The following is a 16,407-nucleotide window of genomic DNA, read 5'->3' on the forward strand; positions in this document are numbered from 1 at the left end:
ATTCATCAGCAGGGAGCTTCTGAGGATTCTTGCCGATGGGGAGGAATGCTCACGAGCCATGAGCGTTTCGAATAATGTACGGTGGACCGACCGGAAATTACAATATGACGCAGAAATATTTGCGGGCGGATGCACTGGCACCAATTCGTTAGCTGCATCTCTATGTCGGATGAAGGAGGGGGTAGAGGGGGCTGCCACCCCTGTGATTCTCGGCATAATAGAAAAGATACTAGTCATCAAGATAGCTCACCAATGCAAGATTTTATATCACGAGTTCGACAGAAAAATATCCGAAAATAGGTGAATATCTGAAAACCATTTGTTTTAGAAGACGCGTTATCGAGGAGAAGTATGGCATACTCCTGAGGAGCCGCGAGAAGTAGTGAAACCCCTCGAACCTCATCGGTTCTGGCGTATTGTATGCAATACAAAGACGATTAAAATTTTTACCGCTTGGCTAAGTGAGATGTCGTTACTGCAACTTGGTCAGTGCGTCCTGACATATGACAGCATCATACAGAAGCACATGAAACGCTAATGTTGTTTGTTAACATCTAATTAACCCGATAACGTGAAATTCAGCCTAAAAGTAACGGCATATGTTTCGCGACTGAGGGGGTTAAAAAAAACGACCGTAATCCACCCCTAGAGCGGACACATTTGACCAATCAAATGAGTTAGTTGCAAGCCTAGGTATTTCTTCCGTTCACTACGGGCCGGTCTAACTAGGCCTAGCCCTGACTTTACCACGTTGAGCACCGGTTTTACAGTGCCGGAGGAGCTGAGATTGAGCTTCGAGCGCCGCTTGAATGGTGCGGGCGGGTTTTCGGAAGACGCAAGGTATTTTACTTTAACGGCAGGGGAGTGGGATGTTCCCACACCTCTCCCCTGCTGCACGCGCCCGCTTCCCCCATCCCCCGGAGTACGCCCCCCTCTCCTCCCTGCCCCCCTCCGCCGCCGTGGCAGGCGCGCGCGGCCGACGGAGTCTCGGCCCGTCAGTCCAACGCCAGTCGCGGCTGGCGCCGGTTCGCTCTCCGACGCCCAATTCTCTCGCCTCCTTCCTTTCTGTACACGCCTCTTTTGTCGGTTCCTCTCTCTCGCGTGTGTCTTGTGTGCCGTGGTGTGTGGGCTGTGGTGCCGTGGGTGTGAAAACCACTCTTTCTCACATAAACCGCAGGGCGGTTAACTTCCTTAACCCGCGCGCCGACTTTTACCGCAAGAGATTTTCGCATATGCGAGGTGTGGAGGAGGATAGCCTCGTCCGTTCTCCGGACTGAGGACCCGTGGTCTTTGTGGTGATGTAAATTTTACCAGTTACAAAGAAAAGAAAAAGAGATAAATTGCAGCGGATGGAAACTCGTGTGTGAAAGGGTTGTAGCCATGAAGGGGAGGATGTAGCGAGAAACCTTCACGCTTCCCTTCGGATTTTTGAGTGAGGTCTCCTGTCTCCTCCTGTCCTGCACCCGCTGAGGGATTGTATTGGGAGACTGCCGACTGCGGCTGCAAACGAAGACCGCGCCGCCGAAGGATCGCGGTCTGGATCCGTATACCGTGGTGTGAGTTTTGCCATTGTGTTGTTCGTGGCCCTTATCTGTGTGTGTTGTTGTTGTGTGAATGTGTGTGATCGTCTCTTTACGGAGTTGTGTGCCTTCTTGTGGTCCCGCCGAGGGCTTTCCTCCCTTCCGGAGAGGGAAGTCGAAGCATCTGCGAGACGGGGGGAGTCTTTCGGTTTTTGCCCGCACCAGACCGATCGACCTCCTCCTGTCCACTTGTGTATTGTGCCGGGGCGACTGACCCACAGGAATTCCGGAACGCCTCTTTCTTGCCCTCCTCTCATCGCCAACCCCATCTACCCCACGGCACACCTTCGTAATTCCCCCACCTCCTCCCATCCCTGTTAAGGCCTTCCATCCCCTCGTTGTCGCAAAAAAGGAAGGTTTAAAGAAAACGACGAGTTGTTGCAAAAAAACTAACGAGAAGAGTAGGTAAAAATGTTTTTTTTTCGTGGTTTCTTCCGTTTCACCCCTTCATCCTCCAGAATCTGGGCGGGACACTGCGTGTCATTCTTTCCGTGTGCGAGCAGTTTTTGTTTATTTTCCTTCCCCATCCCCGTTCGCCGCCTCCAACCCAGGGAGAAGAAGTCTTCGCAGTTTGTCTTTTTTTTTCATTTTATTTTTGCTACTCTCCCCCCGTTCGCTCTCCTTCCTTCCCCCGAAACATTTCGCCGTTCGACCGGCTTGTATTTGGCCTCTCGTCTTACTCGGTCGTGTCTCGCAAAAAACCTCCCCATCTCTCTTTCTTCTTCTCTGGAGGCCGCAACCACCACCTCGGAAGCCGGCTCACTGGGAGAAAGAGGAAACCTTGGGAGCGTTTAGCGTCTAGCCCGCCACGAGCGACTTCGCTCGGCGATTTAGAACGGGCCACAGCCGGGCGGATACTTTCCTCGGAGAGCATAAAGCCTTCCGTGTTCCTCCCTCGTCATATGCCCTCGCAAAGTACGCTTCCTCTTGCGGACTCGCGTGCTCGGGAAGACGGTAAGGCGAAATTTCTACAGTTCCGCTGCAGACGAGTGAGGGCCGATCTATTTGCGGAGAACAAGGGAGAGATTAATTCAGTCTTCCAGGTTTTCTTCCATGTTGGTTCGTCTGAGACGACTACCTACGTGTTTCCCAGGCATTACGTTCTGCAGTTCAGGAGTAACTAGTTAATGCAGTTTTTGAAACCTCATATTCGGTAATGTTTTGAGTACCCAAAAGATATATGCATATATTCCTCACTCTTTCTACTCGAGAATTTTTCCTAAGAATATATGAGAATAGAGCTTTCGGTTGGCTAAGCCATAGCTATGCGAATTTCTCATATAAGGAGAGAGGTTATGTTCCTTTTGCTTCCGTGTACTCCGATAATTCATGTTGGGGTGTGGAAAGCTTCCACCCGATTTTGAACTCGGGACGCTTTGATCACTGAACGTTCAAATAACTGGGCCACCATGCTCTCTCATTGTGTGTAATTAGTTGTGCAGTGACTTGTAACTCACAAGTTAACGATTAAACTAACTACATCTGATGCTTCCAACTTGAAGAAGCAGCGCCTAAGAAACTAGATGAACCAACTCTTCAGAGATAAAATGGATAGCATTGCATATCAAACGGATGGATTTTCCACAAATTTGCTTTGGAGTGCCAACTAATTTATTGACGCAGAGAGAATTAATTCAACCATCCCTAACTGTTGAGAGGAGATTTTATTGAAAGGCGATGGAGTAGGTTTTTGATCCAAGTCGGCGCTAATGGGTATCGGAAAGTCGGATTAGAGATTTCCGAAAGATATGGATGGAGGAGCCGGAGGTTCCCGGTGAACCTTTGTGGGTCTGAGCCTTTCCTCTCACAGCTCGCTCTCTCGCAGGCCAAACATCTGCGCCTCCTTGCCCTAGCCACCTCCGCTTGGCCGTGGCTTGGCCGAGGGATTCGGGCGCTACGGCGCTAAGGATATGCACGGCGACTTCGTCTCGCCTCTGCCTTAGGGATTAGGAGGAGCGCTCTGGTCCAGAGCCTCTCGCCAGATCCCCTGGATAAATTAGATCCAGTATGTAGGTCCTTCCCTTCGCCTCGTCTCCAACTAAAATCCGTATTTTTTTATGCTCATCCGTAAGCATTAATTCTGAAATCCTAAATATTTGGATTGCCTCTTCCCGCTGGGTAAATCATTTAAATGAATGATTATAATATTGTTGTCTAATTTGATTAAAAATCTCTGTGCTGATTAGATATAAGGTTCGAGTCCAGGTTTTCAAGTTTTTTTCCTCAGGTTAACCTAAAAAAAGTCTAAGAATAGATAGTTCCATTAATGAAGAATATATTATAATGAATCGATTTTGGCACTTAAAATTTAAAATATAAGAAGTTGTGAAATTGATATTTGTTGGAAGGGAGGCAACAGAGTCATAAAAATTCTGCGGCTCCTTCTCGTCAACTTTTTGCTGAATACGGCTCCAAGAATTAAAAAAATTATATTGTGGTATTTTCGCCCTTTGAAGGCTATGGCGGACGGCTCCGAATTCTCTCCATGGCGGATAGTTCGCGTGGGTGTCCTGTAGTTTGAGCTCTTCGTTCACTTTTCCGACTTTTGGATATGATGGATTAGTGTTTTTTACTGTACAATTTCCCTTTATTATTGTAAAGTGACCTTTTTCCATGAGTGGTTTTTATAATGAAACCTCTATAGTATAGAAGTGCTTGAAAGTAGTGAAAGCGTCAAGATAAGAGAAATATTTAATTCAGAATTTAGTTCAGTTGTGGAAAAGAGAATGCAGTCCCATTATTTGAAACTCGTGTGATCAACTTTTGCACGACGAAAGGTTGCTGAATTTTCTCATCAATCTTTGTTTTCACGAAGGTTCTTGTGACAATAGTGATGCATTGACGAATTACCTGAAGTTTCTCACGCTTAGACCATTGCAAGTTTTTTTACGTAGAGGCTTCGGATTTTCATGAATATATGTTGCACAATGAAATTTTGAAGCGGTTTTGTAAAAGTAACATCTTATAATGAATGAGTCTGGACATTAATATAAATCTACTTGATTCAAACAAGATCAAATATGGTGTGATTTTTCTACCTTCTTATAAGCAACTCTTTTTCCAGCGTTAAATTTTGTTCACCTCCTTTACGCTGGCAGATTTACAATTTTTCATTTGAATTTATAGGAAAAATCTTTAAAGTTTAAGAAAGGGCAACTGTGTGAAGTGAAAGATTCCTGTCATGTGTTCTACAACATTTACTGTCGTATAAACTTCACCTTGGCCCAAACTTCACGATATGTATAGTCAGAACTGAACAGTCAACAATCGACTTGGCGTGCGTTACCCGAGCTACTCCCCATTTAACTCTTCCCCTTCACATGAGATCTTAAAAGGAAGCATCTAAATCACTATTAAATGCCTCCCACGGACGCCATCTTCCTCCTCGATGCGTCATCCGTCACTCATTCATTCATTGATGTATCCCACCCGCTGCTGCTGCTGCTACCTTCGGTCGCCGCGACCGTGGCTTCTCGTCCGTGGGATGACCGCCTCGCCAGACTCTCCCGTCGCAATCTCGCGTCTTATCTCCGACACGGAGCGTTGTGTCCGCACATTCTTCCGAGTCATGCGTCGCTTCCTTTCGTTGATAATCGTTCTTCGAAGCGCTCCGGTTTGCTCGCTTGTGGGTGAGTGATGCCATTCTTCTTGGTGGCCCGATTTAGGAGGTTCCGCTGTGATTGTGAATGAAGGTTATTTTGTATTTTTTTGTGACCATTTATGAATATTTTAGGAATGTTCCTTTGAAGTCGCTAGATGTTTAAGATAATAGTTATATTACGCAAATTAGCAAATAATTGTATTTTTTCGGATAACTCCATTGTCAACAGTTGAATATCTATTGCGGCGCCATTTTCGTTCACTCATCGATTTTACGAACCCATTTTTATCACAGAGGCAAATAGGTTGTGCAATTCCATTATCATTAATTAAAATGAAATGTATTTTTCAAAATTTTTCTCGAAATGATCAATTTATTACAGTTATTTTTATCAGTTTTTAACTTTTGCCAGTGGCTCTGATTTTATTCCCATGAGCAACCGTTGTTGCATGAAGCTCGATACACTAATATTTTTCCAAGCAACATTTATGTAACAGGTATAACTTGATGCAATCCACATTTTATCTACGCTCAAACGTCCCTTTTCCTTCTTCCAAAATCGCCATTAGAGCATAAATTTTTCGATTCGTAATGAAGTTTCCGAAACATTTTGAGCGGGCGGCTATTTAAACGACGATTTGTATAAAGAGTAAGAGGAGTATGACTTGAAATATTTGAGATAATATTTAGTTCACTTTGCTATCGAACCTCCGAAATCATATGTAATCAAGGGTCGCTGGCAACGCAAATCCATTTCTCCATTATCCTTCTTCCAATATCGTCTATTTTCGTTTTTTATTGCGGAAAACGAAGAAAAACTGTCTTAAGTCCGAAACCGCTACCGCTTTTTTTTGCGAGCTACCTATCTTAACCCTTCTAAGGCATAAGGCTCACCGCGTCTCTTCCGCGCGGCCCCTCGCTCTTCCTCCCTCATCCTGCCTCCCTCAACAAAGCCCTCCTCCAGCACTCCCAGTTCCTTCCAATGTACTCTCGTTTTTTTGCGCTCCTCTCGCCTCCTACTACTGTTCTCGCTGCCTCGTCTTCTTATGGATGTACTGATCCATCTTAATGTATACTCCCCCGCGCTAATTCCGTCATCCCGCTCTCGGAGCAAGGAGGTCTATAACGATGGTGAGGAAAGTTCGACACTGCCTGGTCGGTCGATCAGTTTCGGAGGCAATGCGGAAAAATGTGAATACGCCTTTTTTTGGTGTTTAGGCTGCTCCACTGTGCTTTCGTCTATAACGATGGTGCTTTTAGTGAGGTATCTAATTGTATGAAGTCCAACTGATTGATAGATTATTTGTAGGATACGTAAAAATGGATCAATATAGAACTTACTTTTAAATACTCCGTTAACTGTGACCGATTTCAACTGCGAAAGGAGGAGTTCTCTCTCGTGTACAAATGATCTAAAGACGCCGAAAAAAGCCACGAGAATTGGATTAAGAAATTGGGGAATATGCCAGAGTTTTATTTTGGTGCCTATTTGTGTTCTTCGGGTGGTCAAATGATATGGAAATCGTGATTTGTGCACTTCGATTATACATTTTAAATTATAGACGATCCTTAGTTTCTATTATCCACTTGGTGACTCGAGTTTGAGGTATACTTTTAGCATTTCCACTAAGTAATCTTACTACTGCTCAGGGAATGGGTGGTTAAAGAGTAGGTTTTACCTAAGTAGCATATGGTAAAATTGTTTTACTGAATGGTGAGGACCGACCAAAATATGTTTGAATTTGGAGCTTTCTTTGTCATATGGGCCCTCTAGATAGGGTTAATATAATGCCAATTGCGTTTCGTGGGATAAAAGTTCAAATTACCGAGTGTATTTTTTGTACTCATTCATGTAACGCAAATTTCGTCCTAAAGAGTTTCAATAAATCTCCATCATTTTTTGACAATTCAACTTCGTTGCTTCGTTAACCTGGATTGATTTTGTTACTCTATAAATATTCTTCCCACCCATCGTTCAATTTTTGTTCACAAATCGGCAAATCTCCTGGCAGGTAATAATCCGTTCATCAACTTCAAGTCTACTAGTCCATGTTTTTGTGACTTGAATGGGAATGAAGTACATGGTTAGTTCCAAACAAAGTATATGAGAAAGTGTGGCTAACACTATACCAATGACCCTTCTTTGAATGTGATTATAATGCTCGTACTCAAATACAATGAAAATTATTTAAGACTTCCAGGCTGATGTCAGGCACTTTCTAGGTAATGGTTTATCTTATTGAACTCTTACTTTATTTTTTGACTTTTACTTTTAATTTAGGCCTCTACTTTTATATTAATAAAAAACACGTAATGCTTACGATTCGGAACATTTTTATTTGATTAGAAAGGTTTTTAACAAATAATTTTTTATGGCCGTATGAACGTTGACCATCCGTATTTCTTTTACTCAGTATGAAAAAGAAAGATACATATGATACGAGATTCAGTCTACAAGTAAATTCTATGGCCAATCAGGAAGTGAAAGTGAAATTAATTAAAGTTATATTGATCAGTTGTCCTTTAAGGTAATGGATAGAGCACTTTTCTTCAACTAGCATGGCGCCTCGCCGCCACTGCCGTCTCCCTCCCTATTTGCTATGTACTACGTATCATTACTGTTGTTCGTCCAATGAATCGTGGGGGGCTCTTGTCGTCAATCCTCTCAGATTTTCTTCATCATATTCTCAACCCCTTTCTTACGTTGCGTTCATCGCGAAGTTTACGATAGCTATCGGACTCCTCTTCAAAATATCAACACCAGTTTAATGGAAACCGTTGACGATTTCAAGAAAGTTCCTTCTACTTCAGATCATTCGAAAGTCATGCCATTTCAGACTAATAGTCGGAAATTTTATCATTTTCTTTCTACTTTTATCAATTTGTTTGGTCCATTTATTAATACCTGTTTTTTTTTTAGAAACGCGATTTTTATACAGTAGGCACCATATTAACTGTTTTCGCGAAAGAAAGTTACTTATTTAGTTTTAAGATAGTTTTATTAGATACTGAGTATCCGTTAAAGATATAAATTGTAGGTAAGTATTGAAAGCACAGCCTTTTTTATTGTGTTCGGTGATTTCCGTCAGTTAGCCTTTTCATTGGCCATCGTAGAGGACCTAGGGTTCACTGTTGATCAGTCGACTCTCATGCCCGATTAGAGTCGGGTCGTTTTGACTTTGGAACCTTCGCAAGAACCCTGATCAACCTTTTCTTTCACCGAAGGAAACGCAAGAAGAAAGAAATATGATGAGTTTGCTGCGAAAAAAAATCAGCCGAGACGAGGGGAGTTTTAAGGAATGCAACGTTTGTCCGTTTTTCTTCTCCATGATCCCGCCCGACCTCCCACGGCAGAACTTTCGGAAAGAGAGAGAGAGAGGTAGGAAGAATGAGGGAGGACACCTAATGACTTCCTCGTGGGTGGTCGGTCGTGCGGCGGCAACTCTGCGTGTTTTGGTTCGGATGGAAATGGGAAGTTGTGACTCGGGCAAGCTGAGGCTTGGACTTGGTCTTCGCAGAGGGTGGAATGTGTGCGAGTTGGGGTGGTGGTGGGAACAAAAGAACAACGAGTGCCCTTCCATCCCCGAGAAAATTTGCATAAGGAGATGGAGAGGGGATCGGACAGGGTGGGGATAATCAGAGGGGAGGGGGTGAGACGTGATCCCCCTCCCCTCCGCCTCAGGCACGTCGAGGATCCGTCAAAGCGTCCGTCAAAAGGGCGGACTCGCTTCCAGCCATTAATTATTTAAGACGTTCCGTATCGCCGGCTCCCTTCCTCATATCGGCCAATCCACTACTGCTCCACTCGCCGCGACAACGTCCCTATACTTGCCGCTCGGGCGAGGGAACCCCGTACTTTTTCCAACTCCTACTCCGCTCTATTTCTTTGTCCTCCTCTTCCACAAAACGTGCTATTAAAGACGTTTTTTGGCTAAGCTCACTCTATATTCGAATGCCGTGTGTCCTGTGGAATAAAATCTCAACATTTTTGATCCTTGAAAATATCAGACCCAATTCTAGTGTTATGACATTGAAAATTTCCAGGAGGACCTTATAAAAGTTGAAATCTGTCAAAGTTGAGACCTGGCGTTTACGAAAAGTCACCGAGAAACCGAGGAATCACCGACAAAAGTTCTTTTTTTCCGTGACCGAGAATGCTTCACCCGTACCATACGCCGGGAAAGAACAAAATCATATCTGAGAGGAATTTCTGTAAAAATTACGAATGTCATAATGTTTCAATTTATTTTTAAAACCTGAATATATTTGCCGTAGGCATAGCATGTCACCAGAAATGTATAGTGTCAAGAAGAGCGTATGGAAGATGTTAAAAATCGAAAATATCTCGGAGATGATAATAATTCACCTTGACCTATCCTCAAACCAGGATGTCTGAAATTCGCGCCAAGTGCTGTAGTCATTCAAAAGGAAGCATTATTCTTTTTCGATCGAAGGTATTTTGTCTTCATATCTACCATATATTACTTTCAAAACTACTCTATCATCTTGAAATTTTCAGGGCAAATAGAATGTAGCCTTTTCAATATTTAAGTGCGTCTCACGTATGAAATATGTCATCAATGTCTGTACCAGCTGTAGATGGTTGTCCATTTCAAATGCTAATCTGAGGCTTTTAAGGTGCTATTGTGTTTTTAAACAAATTATGCCTAAGGAAGTCGAGGCAAAGCACGATCGTTCCAGTAGGAGCGATTCTTTCCTCTCGATTGCTTAGAGCTCTTGGCGCTTTGGTAATGCTGGTTCGAGTCTATGAGTGGACAAATGATGTTTTTCTCTATGGAAGTTTCGCATTTCAAGCACACTCTCTATGGTTATTCCGTGAAGGTTCACCGCAATCGCATGATAGTCTTCTCGGGATTTCCACTGGGTGAGTTTCTCGTAGAGAGACGTTTAAATGGCAACTCACCCGGTGGAAAACTCGAAAAAAAAAACTTTTCTTGGTGATTCCTTGATGACTTTTGTTAAACGGCGTATCTCAACTTCGAAAGATTTAAACTTACACAGATTTAAACTTTAATATGGCCCTCCTAAAAATTTTCAATGTTATTTCATCCGTTGAAATTCTGTATGATATATAGGTAAAACTTTGACACTAAACTTCATGAAAACCATCGATCCAACTTGTATGTGTTGTACATAATGCTACAGTCTGTCTACACCCCTCCTATCGTTCCATAAGCCTTTACTTTTGTGCGCGTGCGCATTTCCCCTTTCATGCATCCTATCTCTTGCCCATGGAGCTTTTTCCTTTCTTTTTGTCATTTCTTTTGTCGCATTCCATGTTTGTCTCGAGTCTCATCTTTTTTTCCGCACCGGACGAGGATGAATGAATGCATGAGGCATGACTCGGGGGAAACTGGTTTTTTTTATGGAAAAAACATTCTTTTACTCACTTAATACCCATTTCCGCTACACTTTTTAGAATTAGTCAGAGAGTGATAGGAAAAACGAGCAGATTTCCTGGTGATGCCTTCACATGTTACCAAATGAAAAAATTCTGGAAATGTGGTGTAAAATAATCCCATGAAATTAAATCCTTTTATGAATCAAAAGCGAGTTTTCGAGTAGTTAATTGGTGATAAATAGGTTTTACATGTTGGTTTCAAGCCAGTATGGTTCCCCAATCCTGATCTGGCCAGTGGGATGGGGATACTAATAAAACTAGCCGTGTTTTCCATTCCAATGTGCATGCGTTGGTTGTATGAATTGGCGTGACTAGGCCCTAATGAGCCGAGGGGAGGACCTAAAAGTGGCGACTCATAATATAATAATATACGGTCTACTATATATTTTTACCTTCAAATACTATGTTTGGCATTAAGCAAACATTAATTTGTGAAACTCTACCACAGTTAATTCTGTAGGAAAAATAATGGTTTCAGTAATAATACCTCATAACTACCTTTAAATTGATGCTCCGTATGTGCTATTTAGCAGCCGTTCCTACTGTTTCTAACAAGTGTGACCATTTAATTGTATCCAAATGTAAATGTTTGGAATTTTATTTTTATCTTTGTCTTTAAAAATCCACGAAGTGGGTGTTGGTCAATTCATCCCGAATCAATCTTTTGAAGTCCAAATGAGTAATATACAGAGAGGATCATCGAAGCTTTTGGACTATCGTCGCATTTATCCAAACCTTTGTGTCACGCGCATGCCTCTGAGTAAAAAATGATCTCTTTCTTCACTAGGCATCACCCTTCGAAACATTGAATGACGAGCACTCGTATTGTTGGACCCCATTCCAGCCGTTCCCGCGCCATCGGCGGCCGTGGCCGTCGCGTCGCCCGCCGCCTCCGCTGATGGCCGTCCCGTCCTCAGTATTCTATCGTCCCTCGCCATTCATTCATCGGGAGGAGACGCCCGCTCCCTCCGCCGCACAAGCGGCGTCCGGCCTTTCACTCCTTCCCCTCATTCTGTCATATTTCCTCCCGTTTCGTACTCCACTCTTCCCCTCTCTCCCTCCATACACCAACCCAAGGAGACAAGCACAGTGCTTAAAATTTATTATCGAACGGTGAACACTGAAAGCATTATTTAATACACTTGGCATACTGTAAGTATGCATATAGAAAATGCCTCTGAATAATTACTTGCAATAATGCGTGCATGCATAGGATTACTTCCTTAGGATTTTTACACACAAGGCCTCCATTTTTCCTGATTCCATTTGGATGGTAGTTTTTTTTTTTACTTCCCTGAGGTTCTTCTTCACCGTACCCTTCTAGACATTCCCTAGGTGCTTATCTCTTGGTCCTCCTTGGTGGGAATCTCCTCGACTATTCCTCATCATTATGTTGATTAGTTCTTTCTTCTCCTATTCTTCGGTACGCCTCGGTTTCACTCTATACATACATTTCATCGTATAATTTTCCATTAGTGCACCTGTGTTATTTGTTCTTTTCTCAAGTTTTCCAATTTCTGAAATTCCTGATCAGTAGAGTATCACTGCCCTCCTGAATTCTTTTAAAATATTTGAATGAGTTTACTTCACAATAATAAACCCAATAAAGGTTCCCTAGCCTAGATTGATAGATTTCCCTAACGTGATTGATAGATGTAGATGTAAAGGTTACCTGACTTTATATGCGCAATTGCTTCGGAAGAAAGTATAACATCGAAGCCTCTTGGTTTCGTAAATTCCGTCTCTTGGCTTCTAGGTCTTGAGAGAGAGTTAGATATTATAGACTCTGGAGGTCAAACAGTGTAAAGGAATGCTAGGGTGGTATTCAATATTGTTAGTTGCAGCGTCTTCTGAACTCAAAGCAACGTCATAATTCCGGGTAACTCGCCGATGCAAAGTATGTAGTCTTTGTTGAGTATTTTTATTAGAAGAGGGGTTATTGAGGAGATAAAATTTTTCTTGGCCTTCACCCAACCTGCTGCCGTTGGAATCCACTCCGAACTCGCAGCCAACCCCCGCAGAAGGCATGCATTTGCTCATTAGTCATTCATGTACTTCTATCCGTCGCTCAGCCTATCCCTTCCTTCCATCCATCGCCCCCAGGCGTCGCGTCGGTGCTTTGCATTCCCAGATATTTGAATCCGCAGCATATGCTATGGATCGCGCCATCCTCAAGTTTCTCTTTCACGCTCTGTATCGCCTTCACTATGTTTGCTCGCGATGCTCCCCCTCGGCGCATTCAGCGTTGGCGTTCGTAGCGCAGTGAATTTTCATTTTTCATACATAGATCCCAAATGAGGATGGGAATGGAAGTTCTTCGTAGGAGTAAGCGTTATAGAATGCACAATATCTTGCTGAGGACTAAACAGGAGTGTGACGCAAGTAGTATCCTGTTTTAGGTATTCCTTTTCGATTGTTTCAGCCTTGAATTCGCAAAATTTAGTTGTTGATTATACGAACGCTTGTCGGGAAAGCGTTTTTAATACAGCAAATGATCGTATTTGCAGTATTAGAAACTTAGAAACAGCAAGTTCCTTGTGCTTATCTGAGAATGTAATTGGAGTATTTGCTTTTATATGCTAGGGATTTTGTTACACAATGAGGGTGGTATGCTATTAATTGATCGATTATTACTAACTTCAGGTTCCGTTCAGCTTGCAGTAGCAATATCTAAAACTAGGCTTCATTCTCTTCATTGATTATTCGAAGTTGAAGGAAATTTACCTTCTCCTCTCTGATAGGTGGTCTCTTCACTGATTACGTTGCTTCTCGGTATTTCTATGATCTAGTATTATTTGAAAGACTTAGTTTGAGTCAAGTGAGTTATTAAATCTCCATTTGACATTTGTATGAGAGTAAAAATTTGAGTTGGATTTTGGTCGATCTTTCCAGTGCCTATAAAATTCATTTTTATTTGCAATAACCAAGCCATCTACTCTCATGAATTTTTATCACATGCCATTTATTCTTGCCTAATTCATTTTTCTCGTGAATTAATTATGCTCTTAAATATTTCATTACTTTTACCTAGTGTGCTACTGTTTTTTTTTATTATTTAGTGTCACTCTCTTAGGGCTGACTAAGGATAATTCCTGACTAAAGAAAGTAAAAATGCGTTGAATACTGCTAATTATAAGTTGTGTAACGTTACCAAGAATATATTACTTAAATATTTTGAAATCGCACTAGTAACGGCCGAAGTTGTGTTCATGATTTCCTTACACTTAGTCTTCCGCGTGATTAAAAAGACCTGAAAATCCTCGAGGCTTCTTTGCGCTCTTTAAAATGTGCTCAATTTTTACAGCATTAAGCTCAAACTGGATACCACCTCGTACCCGCCCGTTTTTTTTTGTCCTTCAATTTCCTGAAGCATTTCACACCGCACTCAGCTCAAGCATACGCAAACATACACTCACTCATGCAGAGAGCATTTTTGCCAGTGTCCTTCTAGGGCGTGTGCGTGGTGTCCCATTGATTTTTTTTTATCCTTGTTTCGCTACGAGATTCATTTATTTATATGTTTTTTTCAAGCGGAAGGGAGGCTGAATAGAGAGAGGAAGGAAAAATTATCGTGTCTGGAGAGCGGAAGCTGCGGGTTTGGTGTGAGGAATTGAGATATGGATGGGGGGAGGATGTAAAGGCGAGAAAAATAAATAAACGGGCGAGCGAGAGGAAGGAGAAAAAGGTGGACGAACGGTGAAAAAGCAGGCGGAGGAGGAGGAGGAAAAAAATAACGATGGCAGCCGGTAGGAGGGCAAGGGGTCAGTGGGGAAAGGGAATGCGGGAGAAAAGAAGGCGCGTGTGGTGGGAATAGATGGTAGGGGAGTATGGAATAGAAAAAGCATTTTTTATGCTCTGGGCATCACCGTTGGAGCGAAAAATATTTTCAAGGGAGAAAAACTGGGCACATTTACAATATCAAAAAGTACTGCATATTTCGGCGTACAAGATGACTTTTTTATCAAAAACTCTACGAATAAAGTCTGGGGGTCGTCTTATACGCCAGGTTTGTTGCTATAGTGAATTAATGATAAACTTAGGGAGATTTCTCAATGCTGAATCGATAAATTAGGGGGATATTTTTCTTAACGTGTAAATGTAAGAATTTACTTTTTTCTCCCGAACATTAGACGACTTTAATAAATGCTAAGCGGAACTTTGCACGCGCATTTCCATTTTTTGCCAATGGCTGGCGTCATTACAACCCCCTCCGCACACCTATTCAAGCAGTTTGCGGGGCAGTATGTTGATGGTGCTGATTTTCAATCTTCCCAGCATTGTTACTGAATATACGGTCGCTGCCTGTGGTGGGTAACCTCAAAAACTGCTATGCTTGTATCGCGACCGTGTTAAATGACCAAATGAAAGCAGCAAGGTCTACGCTGTTTAAGTTATAATAATTTAAAAGTAGTACAGCGAGCATAGACCAAAATCTGTAAATCAAATAGAAAAAAATGTGGTCGTCTTATACGCCGGAATATACGGTGTAAGAAAACGAAAATATGAATGTAGCTGTTATCATGCAAATGAAAAGAGGATATCAAATAAAAAAGGATTAAATTTTTACAATATTTGCAATTAGCTGGCTTTAATTAACTTAGCGTAGCAAGCTCAGTTATACTCTGCATTGAGTGAAGTCATACAGAATTTTTAAAGATGATTGGAGCCTTCTGAGGTAAGATTTTATGGAGAGAATCCATAATTTGGACGCCGTGCTTAAAAATGATTATTAGTCGGCAGTTGTTGGAGAAATAGACGAGAGTAAAGAATAGTTCCTTCGCACGGTTGATGTTCTACGTAGATACATCTGAGCGTATTTCTGTGTGTTTTACGTGGGTACACTATGCGTAAGGGGTCAGAGAGAGAGAGAGAGAGAAAGGTAGGAAGAGGTAGAGGTAGCGAGAAGAGGAAAGAGGAAGAGAGAAAGGACGGACGGAGGTTACGGCGAACCCTTTTTTCTTCCGACCTGACTTTACGCCGCTTTTTCATATGCATGGGCAGAAGAGGGGGGGGGGGAGATAGAGGAAAGGGAGTGGGAAAAAACCCCCGGGGGGTGAGCGCGCGTGAAATAGTAATAAAGGCAGAAAAAAAGCGAAAAATGTGAGAAAATATAAAAAAAGGGGCTTGGGGAGTAAAGGGCACGGATGCAAAAGGATGTAGTTGGGGAGGATTGAGGGGTGTGGGGGGGGGGGATTGGGAGAGTTTGGGGGATCACGTGAGAGCCGCTGGTATTTGGGTTTGGGTGGGGTGGGGCTTGCGGAATCGCGAGTAGGCAGTACTTATTTCCATGCAGAAAGGAAGCGTGTACCTACGGGAGGAAGCCTTATGCACTCACCAACATGAATGCCAATAGCATGGAGGTTCCCGAAAGAAAAATGAGGAGAGGAAAACAAAAACTGTAAACTTTGAGAGCATTTTTCCGCGCATATCGCGTGGGTGAAAGGCTTTGTTACACCCTATTGCTTTCTTTTACACTGTCGTATAATGAGTTGCATTTCTCTGATTGCATCTCTACCGGCATTCCATTTCCTCCTATCCCAATTATATCCCAATTTTCCTCATATACGTCTCGATTTGTCCCAAGCCCCTGTCTCGGGATCATTCTCTTGGGACTTATCTTTCACATTTTCTTTCTAACGCAATTCCCAAGCGCTACTCTGTTAAATTAAATTTCAGTGCTCATTAGCGTACGAGGTTCAAGGTTCAGGTTCTCTAGGGTTGTGTTTCTAGAAATAGGTAATCTAATTCTTATTTTGCATCTATCGATCATATTTTGGCATCAATGTTGTTTCATGAGCTTCATA

The 16,407-nt window shown here is 42.5% G+C and overlaps 1 long non-coding RNA gene across 1 annotated transcript in view; it reads left to right on the forward strand.

Moving 5' to 3' along the window:
* Positions 1 to 1,015: 1,015 nt before the first annotated feature.
* The window catches only part of LOC124153527, a 142,219-nt gene continuing 126,827 nt past the window's right edge, over positions 1,016 to 16,407 (forward strand). Inside the window, exon 1 of the long non-coding RNA XR_006863677.1 lies at positions 1,016 to 1,556. This is a non-coding gene — a long non-coding RNA (uncharacterized LOC124153527). The remainder of the gene's footprint in view (positions 1,557 to 16,407) is intronic.

Source organism: Ischnura elegans, chromosome 1 (assembly GCF_921293095.1).
Source record: "Ischnura elegans chromosome 1, ioIscEleg1.1, whole genome shotgun sequence".
Lineage (NCBI taxonomy): Eukaryota > Metazoa > Arthropoda > Insecta > Odonata > Coenagrionidae > Ischnura > Ischnura elegans.